Consider the following 17,136-nt stretch of genomic DNA (forward strand, 5'->3'; position numbering starts at 1 on the left):
TTCCCATCATTCTGCTTCTAGGAAGTTACCTCACAGAAATATTCCTTAATATCTACTCAGGTCTGTAGTCATTACTGTTATTTTATAATAAAAATTTGAAAATATCAAAGCGACCAAATCATTTAGGTGTAATAGGATATTTTGGATGTGAGGAGCTGGGGCTCAAACACGAACATCTCCCAGTACATGTTTGCTTGGATGCGGTGCATGGGGTGAAGCTGAGAAGGGCCACAGATGAACATGGCAATCCCCATGGAGGTTTAGGAATGTAAAGTATCCTTGGGGGCCTGGGTTGGGGTGGTCTTGTGCAGAATTAGCCCTAAAGGAATGAGGGTGTGTGTGTGGGTCTTCCTGGTGGGCGGGGCCACATTGTTGGTGGTGGGTGTACAAGTAGCTGATGCGGGAGATGTACTCATCCAGTTCTGTTGGTGCATGAGGCTGGAAGGTGGAATATTTCAAGATGTAGCACTTCGGGGCAGAAGCTGACACACTGTGGTACCACATGTACTGTGGCCAGGCTTGGACTGCAACACGATGGTTCAGCACGAGGGTGTCTCTGTGGAACGGGAGAGGTTCTGGGAAATATCGAGTTGGGGGGAGTATGAATCAAATGTGACCTCATGCGACCACCAGGGTGGAAAGCACTCAGGGTATAATGCTGAGTGGACACCAGTGTTGGAGGAATGTTTAAATTTTTAAAATTTTCCCCACGTGAAGATAACAAATACCGTATATATATTTTTAAATATGCACAGAAACTTTTATTTATATTGGAAGTCCAAAATAATGAACCGACAACTATTGGAGTTCAGCAAGGTTTCTAAGTGACAGGACCTGCATAAATGATTATCAACAGACTTCTCTACGTGAGCAGTGATCGATACAACAATGCAAGGGGAACCGAAAGGCCTGAGGGAGGAACGGAGTGACTAGAAGGGAGGTGTTATGTCTCCTGGGTGGTACAGGCTTAGCGTTGCAAGTGCGTGTGTCCTATGTACAGCAACAAGAAATACCACACAGCTTTATTAAATTAATGCTACTAAATTGTATCAATGTGTCTCAATTCCCTTTTGGTCAAGATTAATGCTATTCAAATGATATATATATATATATAATATACTTCCATTCCTCATGGGTCTCTCCTCTACCCAAGGGTTTTGAGGATTTCCACATACAATAAAATTTGGGGACATCTTTTGCCTTCAGGTTATCATGGCTACCTTTGAGATTGTTCAAGTGCATGTGGTACATCAGACATGGACCATCTCGCTACCCCTGTGGCAAGTTTGGGAGTTAGTTTTTTTCTTCCTGTGATTGTTCAGACATTTAGGGTATAGAGTCTCGGGGCTTCATGTTCAATGGTGCCAACATCATGAGCAGCCCATTGAAAGGCCCCACCACTTCCCACGGGGTTGGTGTCCACACCACAGATCCCTCCCACCTGAGTAGCTTTAGTACAGTTACATTTTCTCTCCTTAACTCCTCTCAGTGGAACAGTATATATAGAAATAGTGTAAAATATGTGTAAATTTCTCTAGAAAAAATTTCTGGAAGGATATTCCTAGTACCAGACCCTGTCCTGTGTGTCTTCTGTGTATCACCTGTAATCTCTGTGTCCATCTCAGGACTCAACTCACTTAAATCCCCAGCACAGAGGAGGATTTGAAACTACCCAGGCTACTGCCAGAGCTTATGAGCTAAATAACTATGTTCTAGGATCTTTCCCTCTAACTGTTAACAGTGCCTATTAGAGTAGTTTGGTGATAAGGATTACATTTCTTCATTTATACTTTTTTTGACCTTGGCCAAAGTTTCTGTCCTGAACAGTTGTATTTATAATCAGCCAGCTGATACCAGGGAGTACAGGATAGTGGTTAAGAACGAGGTGCGTGGAGTCAGCCCTCCCCTGGTTCTGATCCCACCTGTGTGATCATGGGTGGTCATCGCACCTCTCTGAGCCTCTGCATCCTCACCAGGAGAGGTGATGTCTACCTCAGGGGGTCATTGTCGGGAGCCCACCATGAGTTACCTTAGATAAAACTGGTGTGGTGTGCTGGGCATGGCCCAAAGGCCTGTATGTATCGACCACTAATCTTAGTTGAGTAAAGGGGTCCGCAGGCTGATGGGACTCCACATAATCACTTATTTCATCGCTGAGCCCTCACAATGAGATTGGTCTGAAGGAGTCATGCTGAGGACAACCCCTCAGAGAATGGAATGCAGTGGGATCTCTCTGTTCCCCCAACCCCTAAATGAGATTTAATTATGGCAGGAGCTGTCAGACAGGACAAAGTGTGAATGGGGAGGAATTGAGACAGCTAACTTTGCAGGAACTCTTTTCTGAAGGTTTCTCATCTCTGGAGATCAGAGAAGCCTAATTAGCAGCTCAGGGCCTGATTAGAGAAGCCCCATCAGTGAAAAGCGTCCCTGCCCCGGTCTAATTGCCTTCCTGGAATGCCCAGGACAGGGCAGAGATGCAGGCACCTATTAATAGGCGTACTTGTGGATGCTGGGGCTTGAAAGTGACAGGTGCTGAACATGCTTATTCCTCTGGCCCCCCAAAGCCCCACTTAGACACCACATTCTGCTCTGCCCCTCACCTCACCCCTGGCCCCATTTTCTGGATTGGTCCCACTGGAGGTGAGTGTGAACAATGGCAGATCCCAGAGAAAAGGAACTGCAGTCCAGATGCAAAGTGAACCTGACAATATGAATCTTGGTTTCCTCTCACGTAAAACAAGTGTATCTCTTTTTCTTCTTAAGAGAATAGAGCCAAAGCTAGTACTCGCTGGGAAGCCCAGTGTGCTCGGAGTTACTAGTCGCTTCCCCCTTGCAGTGACCCATGACACTTAGCCTTTGGGGTTTTAGTTTCTTCATCTATAACATGGGACTTATGATGATGCCTCTCACACCTGCTTCAGAGGATTGTTTTCAGAATGAGAATATACAAGGTAGGTGAGACCCCATGGAAAATGAAGACAACAAAGTAAGTATCAAGAGCAAACAGCTACCTTATTGAATCTTTGAGAAGCTTGGAACTCTCTGGCACGCATGTGGAATGTGATAGTACTGGCATTACAGCAAGAGCTGTTAGCTATAAGTGGGCTCTAAAACAGAGTGATCCCCTTGGTGGGAGATTTATTTATTAATTTATTTTAAAGATTTACTTATTTGTTTATTCATGAGAGACACAGAAAGAGAGACAGAGATATAGGCAGAGGGAGAAGCAGGTTCCCCACGGGGAGCCTGATGTGGGACTCCATCCCAGGACCCCGGGATCACGCTCTGACCAAAGGCAGATTCTAAACCACTGAGCCTCCCAGGTGTCTTCCTTGGTGGGAAATCTAAGGTATTCATCACTATGATTTGTCAGGAAGGGTCACTAGTAGCTCAAAGACCAGTCATCAGCGATGCTGCAGAGAGGGTTTCTGTTGTGGGTGAGAGATAAATCTAGATTCTTACAGCTAGGATCCATGAAGCTACTTGTGCTGGGTACTGGGCTGAGCTGCCCCTAAGGCAAGAGAACTGAAGTCTCTCATTTAGGAGTGGTCAGCTGGGCACTGACTTTGGAAGAGGCTCTGAGGAGGTCAGGGGTTGAAGGAGCCCCATCCAGAGCAAAAGAGACCTGATACTCATGCTTTAAAGGCTGGCTCTGTCTAGGTGTCCCCATCACCACATCCTTTCTTCTCCCAATCCTCTTTTAAATGAAGGTGATCCATCTGTCCTCACCTCTCTCTCAGAAGTGGAGATCTCAAGTAGTTGTGGGCATCAGAAAAGCAATACTACAGCTCAGAAAAGGAGGAGCTATCTTGGCAGGAGAGTGTCTTGTGAGGCTGAGAGTGAATCTGGGCTCTAATCACTCCTAGCCTCTTCCACTGACAGTTTGCTTCTAGGCAAGACCCACCTCATCTCGGTGCCTCTCCCTTGTCATCTTTGCGTACCCTATCTGAAGGCAGAAGGGCAAAACCATGACCTTTAGAGCCTCCTTTACATTCCAAGATGCTACTGTGCACTCAGCCCAGGTAGCAGATGGGTCAGAGCAGGCCCTGGTGAAGGAGAAGTGGAGGGATTTGGAGTCAGCATTTGGATAGACTTCATATGCTGTTTTAGAAGTTGGTTGTTGGACCACAAAGTGAAGAAGAACCATTTCCATTTTTCAGATCTTTCCCCCATACCTCCCATCTATATCACCACCGTGGGGAAGGGCTGGGCAGTGTGGTGGGAAGTGTTCTGGGTCCCAGTTCTGTCTTTTCTTTCTAGCGGTGTGACTTTTGGACAAGTCTGTTGCTCCTTCTGAGTCCCACTTCCCTCATCTGAAAGTGGGTTGTGTGAGGATCATATGTGATAATGGGTGTGCTGATAATGGGGGGTCCTGAGAGTCATTTGTAATTTGGGGAAGGGGAAGCTCACACCTTCCCTGGTGTGCAACAGAATCAATGTTTATTTATTTATTTACAATTTTATTTATTTATTCGTGAGAGACACACAGAGAGAGGCAGAGACATAGGCAGAAGGAGAAGCAGGCTCCTTGCAGGGAGCCCGATGTGGGACTCGATCCCAGGACTCTGGGATCATGACCTGAGCCGAAGGTAGATGCTCAATTGCGTCTTCCAGGTGCCCCAGGTGCCCAGAATCAATGCTTACTGAACACACGATATGCCATCTCATTTCATCCTGCAACACTCCTGTGACTTAGGGAGCTGCATGTCCATCTTCTAGAAGAACGAGCTGAGGCCCAGAGGCTGTAGGCAGCTGGCTGGGGTCTGACCCCACTGTGCCAGAACAGAAAAGTAGCCTCCCTTGGTGACAGCATGCTGGCTCTGCCTTTCTGCTATTTGCAGGGAGGCTTGCTGGAAAATCTTTTCCTATGTCTTTATGAGTTTAAATCAAACTAGAAAATGACCAACTGAAGTTCTTTTTTTTTTTTTCCAAACAAGTTTTTGAGGACTCTATTTTGATCTCTAGGTTGAGCCGCTTTGTTACCAGAACACAGGCAGAGTGTAGGTGGAAGAAGCCGCTATGTGTTTCACCATTGAAACTTTCCGAGGACCCAAGTCCCCCCTAACACTTTGAGTAGCAGTCAAAGCATCTTGTACTTCATTTCTTTGTTCCTTTTTCCTCTTCAGGTCATCACAGGCAGATGATCCCAGTTCTATTATAGTGGCAGAGGGGGAATAACTGTCATCCATGTCTCTTTAGTTCTATATATTCATCACGACATCCCCGGCATCCAGAACCCTGTCTGGCACAGAGTATAAAAGCAGATCTTTTATGAATCTTTGTTGCGTACTTCCAGCTGAGAGCAGTGGCTACATAACTTTAAGCTCATCATACCACCTTTGTATCTCACCATTTTTAAATGACTTTAAACCTGCCTTGGAAGATCTAAGTGGATTAGTTTTGCTGAGCTATATAAATACTCCTCAGATCCATGGCAGTATATTTTCCACAGCATGCGTTATTGCAAAGATGGTGTCTGGACACTTAGAACAATCCCTTCCAAGTGCAAACTTTTTACTTTTATTTTATTTTTTTTAACTTTTTACTTTTAAAATCATCTCTGCATGTATTTTTATTGTTTGATTCATGGCAGCCCCTCGGCTCCTAGGACAGTGTTTCCTCTGCTCTATGACAGATAAACACCAAAGTCCATGGGGCTTTCTTTCTTCTGGTACCCCTGTTAGTTTTTTGAGGTTCAGTGGAAATTTGAGGGAGAATCCTTCATCTCAGAAAGCAGGCGATCCTGAGGTCTTTCTCCTTTAGCTTTGGAGATTGTAAGAATTACACATTTTAGGTGTGTTTATGGTGGGCTGTGGGTCTTGAGCACAGGTGACAAGGGGTGGGAGGAAAGACAACCTAGACTTACAGAGGTCTGCCCAGGGAGGCCTGTGTGCAAATAAACTATTTCTGTGTTGGATCAACTATTAGATAACAGATCGCTGAGAATGTGAAATGCTGATGTTGCTCAACATGGAGCGTGGTGGGTTCGTGATGACATTAAGGATGCACTTTCTTCCTGTGCATCCTTACGAGTGAGCAATTTCCACTATTTTACCAGCTTCAAAAACAGGAAACGGCTGCTTCAATGATCTATTCATATTTCCTCAGCAATTTAGTCTATCTAGGTTGTCTGGGATGAAATAGTTTCCTCGGAGGCCACATTGAGGCAGGCCCCCTGTGGGTCTTCTCTCTGCCTGAAGATTTTGTGGAGTGCTATGTGTTTTCCCTGACTCCATCATTAGGAAACCAACTGACTGTTCTAGCTAGAATTATTGATCATTTTGAATGGGTTCAGGAATTTAGACAGCATATCAGAGGCAAGGCAGGCCTGTTTTTGGAGCAGCCAAACTTTCTGGCTCCTCCGCAGACCAACAGACCTCGGCAACTTTGGTTTTCTTTAAAATCGTCCTCTGCCCTTGGCAAAATGGGACTACCTGACACTCAGAAAAATCACATGGAGGTGTGTTTTGAGTTAAGGCAACCTCCATGCAGTTCACCATCTCAAAATGGAGGCCTCGGCCATTTTAGGAACCTGGATTTATGAGGATTTCAGGAGCCGGCTGCAGTAGCACAGACCTGGAGTCCTTCCTAAGCTTTCTATTTTCTCCCTTGAGCATCTGCCTTTCTTCATCACCCATAGATCAGTCTGACTTGGATTGAATCACCGTTTGTGCCCTGTCTTTCCAGAACCCATTTGGCAAAGTCTTCTGGAGGCACTCTTATTGGTCTAATGATGATAGGGCTACTTATTCGGATTGTGCTGGCATCTGGCAAAGAGGCAATTTTATTTTGCATTTATTTATTCATAAATATTTCTTTCCAAAAGAGACTTGAAGTGGCTTATAAAAATGCACGGCATGTACTAAGATACAATAAATTAAAAATGAGGGATGAGATCTGGGCAAAGTGCAGATAGGTGGTAGATGATGCGGAGGAGCCAGGAGCAAGGCTAGTTCACATGGCCTTTGTCTTGCTGCTACTTTGAGCTGTGCTAGAGATGATGGCTCCTTGGTGGCTGCACACTCTTCATCAGAGTCTGATTCTGATGGGAGCCCTGTGCATCTTTCTACCCTCCCATCCCTGCAGACAAGACATGACAGAAACAGGTGATACAGCAAAAGGGGAGATGTATGCAGTGTTTCCAACTCAAAATTAGAACAGTTTCCCCAAAATCTTTATTTAACTCATGTTCCTTCCCTCCTTGCCCAAATGTAGTGGGTCATTTATGTAAAGCTGCTAAAAAATTACAGGCATAAAAATGTTGCTCCTTACCTGATAATTCATTACAACCATACTCATGAGTCAATGAATAAGGGCTGGGGTCATGGCTGGGAGACCAACAGATGTGGTTCAAATCCTAGTTTCATGGTTTTATTTCAACCACATCAATTCCTCTTTGCAGGCCTTTGTCTTTCGGGCCAAAAATAGAGACAATGACAATATATTTTGGGGTGAGGTGTTGTGAGAAGTAAATGGGGCAGTTGATGTAAAGCACCTAGAACAGTATCTAGCACACAGGGAGGGCTATCTCCCTGCCATTCTTCATTAACATGATCAAGATGTGTTCTTTCCAGCTCTCAGTGGACTTTTAAGAGGAGAAATGAGACCCTCATGTTACAGAACAGGCTACAGCATGGAGGTGCTTCTGTGTAGCCTCTTCATGTGAGGACACAGACCCAGAGACAGGAGATAGTGACTTCAGTTTACACAGTCCATCTGGGCAGAAACCAGGCTTGAATTCATGCTGGAGATGCAGTTTCCACTCTTCCTACTATCTCTACTCTCCCGGGTTTGTCCTATTCAGCTGCCTCTCCCCTAGTGTGACACTTCTCCCTCCAAGGAAAATAGCTTCTGTCCCCCAGAGGAGACCTAAAAGTGTCTAGAATGAAGTGGGTCTCCTGACCCACGCCTCCCCAGCTCGGGCTGTGAAACCTGACCGCTGCATCTCAGCTCCTGGGCCAAAGCGATGAGCCCTGGGGTAAGTTAGTGGAAATAAAACAAATTTGGAGCCAGAAGTCCTGGTGCCATTTCTTAACTGTGTGCCCTTGGGAAAGTTGATCTAACCACCCCATGCCTCAGTGATAAAATGGAGATCAATGACATTTTTGAACGGCAGAACAACCTCGTGGCTGAAAAGTCATTTTTGTAACAATTAAGTGCATTGACCCTTTCCTGCATACTAGGAACAGTGCATGGAAACAGTGCATCCGCGAAGAATATCTTTTACTTCTTACAGCACAGCACTGCTGTTCTTTGTTTTTTCTTTTTAAAAGATTTTATTTATTTATTCATGAGAGACACAGAGAGAAAGAAAGACAGAAACAAGAAGAGGGAGAAGCAGGCTCCCTGCAGGGAGCCTGATGTAGAACTCGATCCCAGGACCCCAGGATCATGACCTGAGCCAAAGGCAGACGCTCAACCACTGAGCCACCCAACTGCCCCAGCACTGCTGTTCTTGCAGAGATATGGAGACTGAGTCTCTAGAGGTCAAGAACCTCACCCAAGTTCTCACAAATAAAAACGACATGAGTCCAAGTTTGAAATAAGCACTGTCTGTGTTCATTTTCTTAGCCACAATGCTGTATGGTTGGGAGCCCAGCCTTATATTCAAAACATTTTTTTTGTTTTTCATTGAATTGAAATTAATGTACAGTGTTGTGTTAGTTTCAGATGTACAATATAGTGATTCAACATTTCTATCCATGACTCAGTGCTTATCATGTTAAGTATAGTTTACCCATCCTCCACCTACCTCCCTCTGGTAACCACCAGTTTGTTCTCTGTATTTAAAAGTCTGGGTTTTTTTTGTTTTGTTTTGTGTCTCTTTTTTCTTTGGTTTTTTTTTTTCATGTTTTATTTATTTTTTTAAAGATTTATTTATTAGAGAGAGAGTGTGTGTGCAGGGTAGATGGAGAGGAGAGGCAAAGGAAGAGAAAGAGAGAGAATTTCAAGAGAGAAAGAATTCAAGCAGACTCCCCAATGAGCCCGGAACCCAACATGGGGCTCTATCTCATGACTCTGAGGTCATGACCTGAACTGAAAGCAAGAATCAGACGCTTAACCAACTGAGCCACCTAGGGTCCCTTCTTTGTATTTATTTTTTTTTAAAGATTCATTTATTTTAGAGAGAGATAGAATCATTTGTTTTATATCAAGTTCAAAATTTGGAATTTAGGAGTAAAATCACACGGTATTTGTGAAATCTTATGGTATTTGTCTTTCTCTGTCTGACTTATTTTACTTAGCATTATACTCTCTAGGTCCATCTACATTGCTAAAAATGGCAAAATCTTATTTTTTAAATGGCTGAATAGTATTCCATGGTGTGTGTGTGTGTGTGTGTGTGTGTGTGTGTGTGTGTATAAAGACATGGTATGGTATATAGTCTTCTTTATCCATTCATCTATGGATGGACACTTGGATTGCTTCCATATCTTGGCTATTGTCAACAATGCTGCCAGAAACATAGAAGCGCATCTCTCTTTTTTTGAATCAGTGTTTTCTTTTTCTTTGGGTAAATACCCAATAGTGGAATTAGTGGATCATATGGTAATTCTATTTTTAATTTTTTGAAGACTCTCCATACTGTTTCTCTACACAGTGATTGTAGGCTGATCATTGAGACTGTCATACCTCAGGGGCTTCTCTCTATATTAGGAAGCTGACAGTTCTGAACAAAGCTGCCTTGAAAATGTCTCATAAGGACCTGAAAAACTCCATATATTTCATACTGGGAGTAGGGTGGTCCCATGGTGATGATTTGTGTCTTAGTATTCTACCTCTGTTTGTGGATAGAAGCGTGCAAATAAGTGTAAATAGTTACTTGATCCCCAGCATTTCTGCTAAAATGTCACCTTTTCAATGAACCTTCTACCGGTCCTTTTTAATAACCCTTCTTTACTTTGGCTTTCTCATTTCTCCACACCTTGGTGTGTGTGCATGTGTGTGTGTGCGTGTGTGTGTGTGTGTGTTTTCAAAGCACTTGTCATTATATATCATGATAGAAAAACATACTTGTTTGAAAAAATGTATTGCATGTGACTGGCTTTCTGCTAGAATGGCTGTTCTACAAGAGCAAAGATTCTTGTCTACATTGTACTGAGCAACCAGAAGAATGTGTGGCACATGGTAAGTTCTCAGTAGCTTCTTATTGAATAAATAAATGAATATAGCCTCTCTCTCTCTCTCTCTCTCTCCCTCCCTCCCTCTCTTTGTTTTCCCCTTTGGTCAGGATGATTTGTGTGAATTCCTTTTAGAACAGAGCAAATCATTGTTTTGGCTGAAGGTCAAGATTAGATTAGGCTGTTAGGGGGGAAAAAAACCTTCTAAATATTCACATTGTCAGGAATTCAGTAGGGGAAAAACACCAGATGCTGACCTTTATTTCATCCATAGATCAGCTTTAGTCAAACATTGATCAAAGCTTCATTTTCTTATTTATCTGAAATCCTATGAGATCTTTCTTAAATTCAGTTCTTATTTCAAAGATGGAAGGAGGACAAAAATAACCACCTTTGAAGTCCACCTTCAGTATTCCCATTATCCCAAATCATCAGCATCCAAAGGTCCAGAGACAAGACTGTCCAAATACTTGGCAAGGACTCTATCTGAATTAGAATTCTGAACTCAGTGTGCTGCTTTTGTCCTTTAATGAGCTGTGCAGGCTAATTCTGGAGTGGCTCAATTCATGTATCTCATTGATTGATAATGATCTGGCATTGAAAAAAATGGGACAGGTCTTTTGGAATAAGAGGAGAATTTGGAAACCAGGCCATGCTGCTTGGCAGGAGCAGAGAGGAAGAAGTGACTTGGCAGGCAACAGGTTGTAGAGGATCTAACAGAGCTTGTTCTTCATGGCTCACTGTGTTGCATCCAGCTCCATTGTGTTCACATGCATATCAGAAACAACCATAAAGAAAGATAGAGTTGATATTGAGACTCCAGGGGGGAGTAGACTTGGAGATTAAAAGATTCCAAAATGTACATGAACCTAGGAGCATGTTACTCTGTTATTGCCGAATTTAGAAAAAAAATTCTAAGTGTGTGAGTCAGATCATGTGCTGGGAACAGTATATCTCTTATGTTCTTCACAACAGTACTGCGACTTTGGAGTTGAAATCCCTATTACTCCAACAAGGAGCCTGAGGTCCAGAAAGATGAATTAACTAGTCCAAGGTCTCAAGGGATTTGAACCTAGATCTGATTTCAAAGCCCATGTATTTAAAACTATACCACTAGGGTTTCTCCAACGGAGTGTTTTCTGGCTCCATAGTGAGGCTGATGAAGGTTTCCAATTTGGCACCTGTTAGAAGTTTGGAAATGTCTAAGAAACAGAGTCCTAGCTCCAGCTTTGCCTCTCTGCTACGAAATCACAAACTAGTCACTTCACCTCTTTGACCCTCCTATGTTTCTCTCAAAAATGGAATTAACAATATATGCTCTGAAGGATTTCCAAAGGATCAATTGATATAAAGTTTGTAAAAAATGTGAAGTGCTCGACACATCTAAAAGATGATTATCGTTGCTGAGAATGATCAAATCAATCACCTTAGTTTATCTTTAATGAGATTTTATTTTTTGATTTCAGTGGATGACCTAGGATTCATGGAGAAGAATGGCACCATGGTGACGGAATTCATTCTGCTGGGGTTCCAGCTGCCGGCAGAGCTGCAGATGGGTCTCTTCCTTGTGTTTCTGGTCCTTTATTTCATTACCTTGGTGGGCAACCTGGGCATGATCGTGTTGATTCAGAGAGACCCTCGTCTCCAAACCCCCATGTACTTCTTCCTCTGCCATCTTTCCTTCTTGGATATTTGCTATTCCTCTGTCATTGTCCCTCAGTTTCTTGAAACCTTGGGTACCGATAAGATGGCCATCACCTATGAGTGCTGTGCCACTCAGTTCTTCTTCTTTACCCTCTGTGCTAGCACTGAATGTTTCCTTTTGGCTGTGATGGCCTATGACCGCTATGTGGCGGTGTGTAACCCCCTCCTCTATGCCACTGCCATGACACCACAGACTTGCCTGGGGCTGGTGACTGGGGCATATGCTGGTGCCATGGTCAATGCTGTGATCCGCACTGGGTGTACCTTCTCTATCTCTTTCTGTAAGTCCAACCACGTGGACTTCTTCTTTTGTGACCTCCCACCCCTGCTGAAGCTTGCCTGTAGTGACACCAAGTTACGGGAACGGGTCATTTACCTCTTAGCTTTCTTGGTCATTACAACCAGTATTTCAGTGATTCTTATATCCTACTTTTTCATCATTCAGGCTATTCTGAAGATTCGTACAGCAGGTGGCAAAGCCAAGACTTTCTCCACCTGTGCTTCTCACATGACCGCAGTAGCTCTTTTCTTTGGGACACTCATATTCATATACCTGAAAGGTAACATGGGAAAGTCCCTTGGGGAGGACAAGATTGTGTCAGTATTTTACACTGTGGTCATCCCTATGTTGAACCCAATGATCTATAGCTTGAGAAACAAGGAAGTGAAGGAGGCTCTGAAGAAAGCTTTCAATGGGATGAAGGTTTCCCAAGCAGACTAAGACTTGAGCTCCATCAGTTCAAAGTTCCAGCAAGTCACCTGTCAGGTTTGGCTTCTCTCCTTAACACATAAACCAGATTTCATAATTACAAAGGCATATTGAAGCAAAAAGAAATATAGCTTTGGATTCCAGCAATTTCTTTATTAGTTCTATGACCTTCAGTCAGAAATTCTCTGCCCCAGTTTTCACATCAGTAAGAATTTCTGCCTTTCTATGATTAAAGCCAGGATCAAGAGAGATGGAATGCCAAAGGGCTTTATAAATAATAACATGCTATAAAATGTAAAATTGACTTTCTTACTTGTCCTGAATATTGCTAAGTGTATTCTCAGCTACTTGAATTCAAAAAATTCAAGCTACTACGCTAACTTTTGCACTTGAAGAAGTTCAAAACAATAACTTCTTGTTTACATAGTGAGGGCAATTACATTCTTTGGTTGTAGGTAGTGGGGTGGGAATTAGCCTTGACCAAAGAAACCTTTTCTCAACATTCAATCATATCCAATTTAGGTGTTTGTCAAAGAAAATACAAGTAGCTAAAAAGAGGAAAGGATAAATGGAGGGGAGAGAAAGGAGATGTAACCTGGGAAGTGTTCACCTAGAATACGTTCACCTAGAATATGGTAGCTTATTTCCCAAGAGAGCATGAAGGACCAAGACCCTGTAGAATAAAAGAAAGATGCAATGATTTGCATTAATTACTGGAAATAATTTGTTCTGATGAAGAGCTGAACTGAATTCCCTATATAATTTTGAAATATTTCTTGATCACCAAAGGGCAGAAGTTCTAGTTTATTTCTGAAGAATTTTTTCAAGGACCATCTCCAGCTGTTTTCTATTCTCCAATAATGAAAATCATTATCTACTTCCATCTCCTGTAGGACATTTACTTTATTGTCAGAAGACAGATGACCACGAATCTGACTGCCACCTTTTTTTTTTTTAAGATTTTATTTATTTATTTATGAGAGAGGCAGAGACACAGGCAGAGAGAGAAGCAGGCTCCATGCGGGGAGCCTGATGTGGGACTCAATACCGGGACTCCAGGACCACGCCCTGGGCTGAAGGCAGGCACTAACCCGCTGAGCCATCCAGGGATTCCTGACTGCCACCTTTTAATGATCTCCACATCTGCTAGAAATATTACTTGGAAGATGTCTCCATGGAGATGACACAATCTTATTCATCAATCCAGCAAATGTTTACTGACTATCTACTATGTATCGGACATAATACTAGGTTCAGGATATGGAAATAAATAAGATAGACATGGCTTCTCCTTCATGGGGATTAGAATTTGGGGCATAGACAGATACAAACCATTGCAGTTAATTGATTTTTTTCATATGACTTTGGAAAGTGAGAAAAAACAGCACAGGATATTGTTACACTGTATAGTAGGATTCTGACCTAGTTTGGTGTGGTAAGAAAAGACTTCCCTGAGGAACTAACATTTATACTGAAGCTTAAAGAGTAAGTATGTCATAGTCATGGGTTAGGGAGCTGAGGGAAGCCAGAGTGGCTGCAACATAAGGAGAGGGGTGGAGTGTTAGAGGCAGCCTGAGAATTCAGGAACAACTGGGTCACAGAGAGCCTTGTGGGCTCACTTAAGGACTTGTGGACTTTACTCCAAGAGGGAGGCATGAAATAATCAGATCTGAATTTGAAAAAGATCCCGTTGGCTGCAGTGTGATGGGTGGGAATGGTGGCTTGTGGCCTGTGGTGGTTGAGAGGGAGGGATGCATGCTCATTTCATCTAAGAAGCAACAGATGGGGGCAGCCCGGGTGGTTCAGCGGTTTAGCGCTGCCTTCAGCCCAGGGCCTGATCCTGGGGACCAGGGATCGAGTCCCATGTCAGGCTCCCTGCATGGAGACTGCTTCTCCCTCTGCCTGTGTCTCTGCCTCTCTCTCTCTGTCTCTCATGAATAAATAAATAAATAAATCTTAAAAAAAGAAGAAGCAACAGATGGTACATCCAGGACATGGGTTGGTTTCCACACAAGACTGTGTGCTTCATTCTAAAATACGTATCAGGTCAGAGAAAGCTTGCAAGTGTATGGCCATGATGTTGGTATAGGACTGATTCTTAGCAAAATGGTGAAATTGGGGAAATATATTTTTGGAGGCATCTGCTTTTTCATTGGTATACCTTTCTTTCCCTGCATGTGACCTCCCTTAGGTATACATCATAATGGCTATCAACTTCTCCCTCTCAATTGGGCAACACATTTTCATTAACTCCTGCTGTATGCCAGATTGTGCCAGTAGGTTGAAGAAATCAAATAGCCCCTTGCAGGGCTTCTTACATGCTTAAAGTCAGGAATAGCCTTCAACTTAAAAATACATAAATAGAGAAAAAGATAGTGAGTGTGCTATTTTGGTAGTGGTGGGAGCTGCCAACATTCTTCCCACCTTCTGCTTGGTGAGTGGCAACAAATAGTCCATAAATGAATGACTTTTGGTTCATGTACAGTATCTGATGTAAATACAGTTGCCTCAGGGCTGCACCAAGTGGGTACAAATAAAATGATGTTTTAGTGTGTTTTAGTGGATAATTCTCTGATTAATGTGAGAAGGCACTGGAAGAAATGGCCATTTATGGTCAATTTCTGCTTGCATATATGAATAAATGAGTGAAAACATTTATTAAATTACCTAATGGATACAGGGTTCTGTGCCAAGAGTTTTTACTTATCTCATAGATATCATTCTTTTTATTTTTTATTTTTATTATTGAAATATAGGTGACATACAATGTTATATTATTTTCAGGTGTAATGACACAGTGATATGACAATTCTATACATTACTCAGTGCTCACTGTGATAAGTATAGCCACTTCCTATCACAGTACGACATTATTACAATATTATTGACTATATTCTCCATGGTGTACTTTTCATCTCTGTGACTTCTTTAATTTATAACTGGAAGTTTGTACCTCTTAATCACCTTTATCTATATCACCCCCCTACCCTTCTGATAACCACCAATTTGTTCTCTGTATTTGAATCTGTTTTTTTGTTTTGTTTTTTAGATTCCACATATAAGTGAAGTCATGTGGCATTTGTCTTTCCCCGACTTATTTCATTTAGCATAATGCCCTCTAAGTCCTCTCACGTTGTCACAAATGGCAAAATTTCATTTTTTTTATGGTTGAATGACTAAAATTCTATGGTGTATATATACCACTTTTTTATTCATTCATCTACTGATGGATGCTTGGATTCCTTTCATATCTTGGCTATTGTAAATAATTCTGCAATAAACATAGGGGTGCAAATATCTTTCCAAATTACTGTGTTCATTTTCTCTGGGTAAATACCCAGTAGTGGAATTATTAGATCATATGGTATTTCTATTTTTAATTTTTCAAGAAACCTCCATACTGTTTTCACAGTGGCTGCACCAATTTACATTTCTGCCAACAGTGAATGAGGGTTCCCTTTTCTCCATATCCCTGTCAACACTTGTTATTTCTTCTCTTTTTGATCTAGCTATTCTGACTAGGATAGGTGTGAGGTGTGAGGTGATATCTGTGTCTTTGATTTGCATTTCCATAATGATGAGTGATGTGGAGCATATTTTCATGTGTTTGTTGACCATCTGTATGTCTTATTTGGAAAAATGTCTTTCAGGTCCTCTGCCCATTTTAATCAGATTGTTTGTGTATGTGTGTTGAGTGCATAAATTCTTTTTTTTTTTGAGTGCATAAATTCTTCATATATTTTGGATATTAATCTCTTATTGGATATATCATTTGCAAATATCTTCCCCCATTTAGTAGTTGCCTTTTTGTTTTGCTGATGGTTTCCTTGGCTGTGCAAAAGCTGTTTATTTTGGTGTATTTCCAATAGGTTTTTTTTTGTTTTTGTTTCCCTTGCTTGAGGAAACATATCTAAAAAATTTTTTCCATGGCTGATGTCAAGTAATTTACTGCCTATGTTTTTTTCTAGTCTCACGTTTGGTTTCAGGTCTCACATTTAGGTTTTTAATCCATTTAACTCATTTTGTTTATGGTCTAAGAAAGTGGTCCAGTTTCATTCTTTTCACGAGGCTGGCCAGTTTGCCCAACACTATTTGTTTAAGAGATATATTTTCTCCATTGTATATTCTTGCCTCCTTTATTATAGACTAACCATAAAGTGTAGGTTTACTTCTGGGTTTTTTATCTTTCCAATTAATTATGTATCTATTTCTGTGCTACCACGATACAGTTTTGATTACCGCAACTTTGTAATTTATCTTGAAATCTAGGTTTTTGATACCTTCAGCTGTGTTCTTTCTCAAGATTGCTTTGGCTATTTGGGGTCTTTTGAGGTTCAAATTTTAGTATTATTTGTTCTATTTCTGTGAGAAATGTTATTGGTATTTTGATAGGGGTTGCATTAAATCTGTAAATTGCTTTGGGTAGTGTGGACTTTTTAATAATATTAATTCTTCCAATCCACAAACACGGCATATCTTTCCATTTGTTTGTATTGTCTTCAGTCTCTTTCAGCAATGTCTTATAATTTTCAGAGCCTAGGTCTTTCGTTTTGGCCAAATTTATTCCTAGGTATTTTATTATATTTGTTGCAATTATAAATG

At 41.9% G+C, this 17,136-nt stretch overlaps 1 protein-coding gene across 6 annotated transcripts in view; it reads left to right on the top strand.

Moving 5' to 3' along the window:
• The first annotated feature begins 11,639 nt into the window (after positions 1–11,639).
• LOC140612799 (olfactory receptor 9Q2-like) overlaps positions 11,640–17,136 on the top strand; it is a 90,158-nt gene continuing 84,661 nt past the window's right edge. For 2 of the 6 annotated variants that reach the window (XR_012013927.1, XR_012013925.1), the window contains exons 1-2: positions 11,640–11,718; positions 12,271–12,385. The gene's annotated coding sequence lies outside the window, so the exon portion shown is untranslated. Of the gene's footprint in view, positions 11,778–12,270; positions 12,386–12,473; positions 12,499–17,136 lie in introns of those variants that run through there. The other 4 variants (XR_012013931.1, XR_012013929.1, XR_012013926.1 and 1 more) reach the window with 3 other exon arrangements.

The sequence above is a fragment of the Canis lupus genome, chromosome 21 (genome assembly GCF_048164855.1).
Source record: "Canis lupus baileyi chromosome 21, mCanLup2.hap1, whole genome shotgun sequence".
Taxonomy (NCBI): domain Eukaryota; kingdom Metazoa; phylum Chordata; class Mammalia; order Carnivora; family Canidae; genus Canis; species Canis lupus.